Here is a 6,000-nt window from a genome sequence, read left to right as displayed (position 1 = left end):
TTGATTCATGATTTTATTTATTTGGATCCTTTCTCTTTTCTTTTTGATAAATCTGGCCAGGGGTTTATCAATCTTATTAATTCTTTCAAAGAACCAGCTCCAAGTTTCGTTGATCTGTTCTACTGTTCTCTTGGTTTCTATTTCATTGATTTCTGCTCTGATCTTTATTATTTCTCTTCTCCTGCTGGGTTTCGGCTTTCTATGCTGTTCTTCCTCCAGCTCCTTTAGATGCAGGGTTAGGTTGTATACTTGAGACCTTTCTTGTTTCTTGAGAAAGGCTTGTATTGCTATATACTTCCTCTCAGGACGGCCTTTGCTGTGTCCCAAGATTTTTAAAAATTGTGTTTTCATTTTCATTTGTTTCCATGAATTTTTTAAATTCTTTGATTTCCTGGTTGACCCATTCATTCTTTAGTAGGGTGCTCTTTAGCCTCCATGTATTTGACTTCTTTCCAACTTTCCTCTTGTGATTCAGTTTTAGCTTCAGAGCATTATAGTCTGAAAATATGCAGGGAGTGATCCCAATTTTTGGGGATCAGGTTGAGACCTGATTTGTGACCCAGGATGTGATCTATTCTGGAGAATGTTCCATGTGCAGTAGAGAAGAATGTGTATTCTCTTGTTTTGGGATGGAGTGTTCTGAATATATCTGTGATGTCCATCTGGTCATTTAAAGCCTTTATTTCCTTGTTAATCTTTTGCTTAGATGATCTATCCATTTCAGTGAGGTGGGTATTAAAGTTCCCTACTCTTATTGTATTATTGTCGATGTATTTCTTTGATTTTGTTATTAATTGGCTTATATAATTGGCTGCTCCCATATTAGGAGCATAGATATTTAAAATTGTTAGATCTTCTTCTTGGACAGACCCTTTAAGTATGATATAGTGTCCTTCCTTATGTCTTATTATAGTCTTTGGCTTAAAAATCTAATTTATCTGATATAATGATTGCCACCCCAGCTTTCTTTTGATGTCCATTAACATGGTAAATGGTTTTCCACCACCTCACTTTAAATCTGGAGGTGTCTTTGGGTCTAAAATGAGTTTCTTGTAGACAGCATATCAATGGGTCTTGTTTTTCTATCCATTCTGATACCCCGTGTCATTTGACTGGGGCATTTAGCCCATTTATACACAGGGTAACTATTAAAAGATATTAACTTAGTACTATTGTATTGCCCATAAGGTGACTGTTACTGTATATTGTCTCTGTTCCTTTCTGGTCTGTTACTTTTAGGCTCTCTCTTGGCTTAGAGGACCCCTTTCAATATTTCCCATATGGCTGATTTGGTGTTTGCAAATTCTTTTAACTTTTGTTTGTCCTGGAAGCTTTTTATCTTTCCTTCTATTTTCAATGACAGCCTAGCTGGATATAGTATTCTTGGCTGCATGTTTTTCTCGTTTAGTGTTCTGAATATATCATGCAGTCCTTTCTGGCCTGCCAGGTCTCTGTGGATAGGTCTGCTTCCAATCTAATATTTCTACCATTGTATTTTATAGACCTCTTGTCCCAAGCTGCTTTCAGGATTTTCTGTTTGTCACTAATATTTGTAAGTTTTACTATTAAATGACAGGGTGTGGACCTATTTTTATTGATTTTGGGGGGGTTCTCTGTACCTCCTGGATTTCGATGCTGTTCCCTTTGCCATATTAAGGAAATTCTCTACTATAATTTGCTCTAATATACCTTCTGCCCCTCTCTCTCTTTCTTCTTCTTCTTCTGGGATCCCAATTATTCTAATATTGTTTCATCTTATGATATCACTTATCTCTCGAATTCTCCCCTCATGGTCCAGTAGTTTGTTTGTCTCTTTTTTGCTCAGCTTCTTTATTCTCCATCATTTGGTCTTCTATATTACTCGTTTTCTCTTTCTGCCTCATTTATCCTAGCAGTAAGAACCTCCAGTAATAGCTTTTTTTATTTCAACTTGGTTAGATTTTAGTTCCTTTATCTCTCCAAAAAGGGATTTTATTTTTCCAGAAAGGGATTCTCTAATATCTTCCATGCTTTTTTCGAGCCCAGCTCGCACCCTGATAATCGTCATTCTGAACTCTAGTTCTGACATATTACTAATATCCATACTGATTAGGTCCCTACCTGTTGGTACTGCCTCTTGTTCTTTTTTTTGTGATGAGTTTTTCTGCCTTGTCGTTTTATCCAGATAAGAATAGATTAATGAGAGAACAAAATACTAAAAGGGTACCAAAGACCCCAGAAAAATATACACACCAAATCAGAAGAGACCTGAAAGTGGGGGGAGAAGAATGGAGGGAAAAACTTAAAAAGAAAAAAGAAAAAGAAAAAGTATATATATGTTAGATTGGTAAACAGAGTTGATTTGGGGTCTATTCTGGTCTCTTAGAAGAAACTACTTCCCAAAATTTTAAAGAAAGAAAAAAATATATATATATATGAAAATTAGGGTAAACACAATGAAGGGATGGAATATGACTGTAAAGGTGAAAATTTAGAAAGATTCTAAAAAAGGAATTGATAAAAAGTTGGTTGGAAAAAGAAGAAAGAAAAGAGGAGAGAATGTGATCAGGCTGGAGACTAGAACAAAGCCATTTGCTAGTTTTAGGGTATATTTTGATCTATTAGAAGAAATTGTATCCTAAAATTTTAAAGAAAAAAAATCCTATATGTATACCAAAAATAAGGTTAAATACAATGAGGGGATAAAATATGACTATAACAATGAAAATTTTAAAAGATTTTTCAAAAAGCTATTGATAAGATAAAATAGTTTAAAAATGTTAAAATAGGAAAGAGGAAAAGTTAAAGAAAATAGAATAAGAAAAAAAAGAAAAAAAATTTTTTTAAATTCACCTTTGAAAGATTGAAGGATCATGGGGAAAAAAACATGAATTCTGTGTTGCTTTTTTCTAGCTCTGGAGTTCCGCAGTTCTCATTGATTGCTGAACTTGGTCTTGGCTGGATGTTCTTGCTGATCTTCTGCGGGGGGGTTGGCTGTTGCAGTGATTCTCAAATGTCTTTGCCTGAGGTGGAATTGCACCGCCCTTGCCAGGTGCCAGGCTAAGTATTCTGCGCAGTTTTGGTCTCAGTAGTCTTTGTTCCTGAATGCTTTCTGTACCGCTTTGGAGGACAGGAATGAAGATGGCAGCCTCCCAATCTCCAGCCTTGAGGAGCCTAGAGCTCGGGGCCCTTCTCCTCAGGGCACCCTCAGAGAAAAGCCGTCAATCCCTCCTGTCTCCCTGGTCTGAGCTCACCCAGCCTGTGACCAAGCATTTCTGTCTCTGGCGCATGGCCCTGTTTGGAGTCTCCAAACCCAGCAGATTCCTGTCACACGCTCCCGTGCCACTCCTTCTGAAGGGGAAAAGAGGGGGTGTCTCCAGATCTGCTTGAAGAACAGTGGCCCAACTGTGCCTCAGATCACAGTTTAAGGTAACCCCGAGCTGAGAGCTTCTTCCTCAGCTTTGATACCTGGCACCTCTGCCACACTCAGACACGCCTGGTCTTTCTGTGACCCCGCGGGTCCTGAGACCACACTGTCCCCAGGAGGGCTCCACCCCCACTTAGCCTCTGGAGTGACGTCCCTCTGCGGAGCAGACTTCTAAAATTGCCAATTTTGTGCTCCACTGCTCTGCTGCTTGCCGGGAGCTGGGCCCTCCCCCTGTGGTCTATTTTCCCGTCAATTCTGATTCACTTCTCCACAAGTCCTGCCTTCCCGAAAGTGGTTGCTTTTCTGTTCTTAGAATTGCTGCTCTTTTTCTCTTCTCTCTCCTGTTGAGTTTGTAGGTGTTGAGAATGGTTTGATAAGTATCTAGCTGAATTCCTGGGGCCAGATGAAATTTAGGTCTCCTACTCCTCTGCCATCTTGCTTCCTCCCCATTTTGTGGGTTTTTTTTTTTTTTAAAGAACGAAAAGGAAACATCTTTCTTATATTGAGCAGAAATTTATATCCTCTAGTGTGCCTATCCAGTAGTGTCAGTCCTCTTCCTTGGAGGTAAACTAAGTCAGATTATTTTCCATAGACGAGACCTTCTGATGCTGGTCCCTGTATCCTTCCTTCTTCAAGCTACAACATATCTAGTACCTCATATAAAACGATGATGGCTCCCTTTGCCACAGGATAGTTAGCCTCAGAATGTGCCATTTTGTGTATATCCATCCTCTTCAAGGCTTCTTGGTTTTTCTGCCACCTCACTTCTGAATCACTTTCCTATATTTGGGGAATCTCCCACCGTAGACTCTTCCTCCACTGTGGAAGCTCCACAATGCCAGGCATTTACTTCTGGCCCCCTTTTCAGCTAGGGCATCGCCATACAAAAGGCTCCACCAGAAGCCGGGGAAAGGAAAACCTGGGAAGCACACAGAACCACTTGGGTAAGTGGCAGAGCTGCAGGTCCACCCAATCTCTAGCCGTAAGAAGCAGCAATTGTAAGTGTAGCATGATATCAGCCATGGAATCAGCGGCATCTGCACCCAGATGAAGCAGCTGGGGTGTCTTCATAAGGACTGTTGTGTGCTATCTTTTGAGGTATCCTTCCTGACCAGACAGCCTCTGAACTGTCTCTCGCTCATCCTCCCAATTACTTAAGGAACCCTTCTATATGCTATTAATAAAATCTTTTTTTTTTTAACTTAAACCAGTCAGTTTCTGTTTCTTAAATCTTCATTTTTTAAAGTTTTTTTTTTTTAATTTTGTTTTGTTTTGGTTTGTTTTATTTGAGAGAGAGTGAGAGTGAAAGAGATCACAGAGGGAGATGGAGAAGCAGATTCCCTGCTGAACAGGGAGCCTGATGCACACTGTCCTGGAGGAGGAAGCTTCTTATGGATCCTGGCCACAATCTGCAACGAGGCTATTGCCCTCCGACTAACTGCGCTACCTCCCCACTCTTCCTCACACAGAAGCCCTACAGGAATGACTTGGGCCCGCCGTGGCTGTGCTGTCTACGTGGTCTCCAGAGCTTATGAGGAAATCTGAGGGCATCCGAAATTGGTTACATTCTCCTTTGTCCAGGATGTTGGAAAGGGCCGAGGACTTACTTTCTAATCCTGGAATTAAAGACTGGAAAATAACTTCTCCTGCCCCGCCAACCAGTTCCATCCCTCACAATTGAGAGCCTTTTGTGCCAGTTCCAATGTGGATGGTATTCAGGCATCAGGCTGACCTGCTTTTCAGTATCTCATACCTCAACCACCAACACCTCCCTGTGGCCAGTCATAGAATATTCAAAAGTCTGGAATGGACCCATTGACCCTGAAGCTTAAGGGTTGGCTTGCCACTTCAAGTCTAAACTCTACCTAGTTTCCAAGAATGTCTATAACCAGGCCTCATTCTACCTTCCTAGTCCTTTCTACCTTCATGGAAGTAGTCTTCAAATTTTTTTTGCCTCTCTATTCCTCAAAGAATATATAACTATGAAGCTCCTTGCACATTTTTAAGGTGACATCTGATATTTTTCACCATTAGTTGGAAAACTTAAAACACAGAGAATGGATGTCATTTCTACTATTCTGTAAATATTGACATTTTCACATAAAACTGCATTCCTACCCTTTTAAATATATTGAATAAGACCCAAATCCCATAGAGATGTGATGCTTACCATCACCCATCTTAAAAATACATGAAGAAGCTCTTCTTTATCAATAGAAAATATTACATTGTCTCTTTCTCTCCTTCTTCGTGCATTTCCATTCCATTTTCCCCTCAAAAATCTGATCAATGTAACATATTTTTTTGCTTAAGTGTTTTATTGATTACCATATCATACATCTCTGCAACCAAAATATGTCTATACATTGAAATTTTTAAAAAATAGATTTTAAGGGTGCCTGGGTGGCTCAGTGGGTTATAGCCTCTGCCTTCAGCTCAGGTCATGATCTTAGGATCCTGGGATCGAGCCCCACGTCGGGCTCTCTGCTCAGCAGGGAGCCTGCTTCCTGCTCTCTCTCTGCCTGCCTCTCTGCCTACTTGTGATCTCTGTCTGCCAAATAAATAAATAAAATCTAAAAAAAAAAAGATTTTAT

This window comes from Lontra canadensis, unplaced genomic scaffold (assembly GCF_010015895.1).
Source record: "Lontra canadensis isolate GAN:19392208 unplaced genomic scaffold, GSC_riverotter_1.0 scaffold27, whole genome shotgun sequence".
In the NCBI taxonomy this organism is placed as follows: domain Eukaryota; kingdom Metazoa; phylum Chordata; class Mammalia; order Carnivora; family Mustelidae; genus Lontra; species Lontra canadensis.
This window is presented reverse-complemented; position numbering follows the sequence as displayed.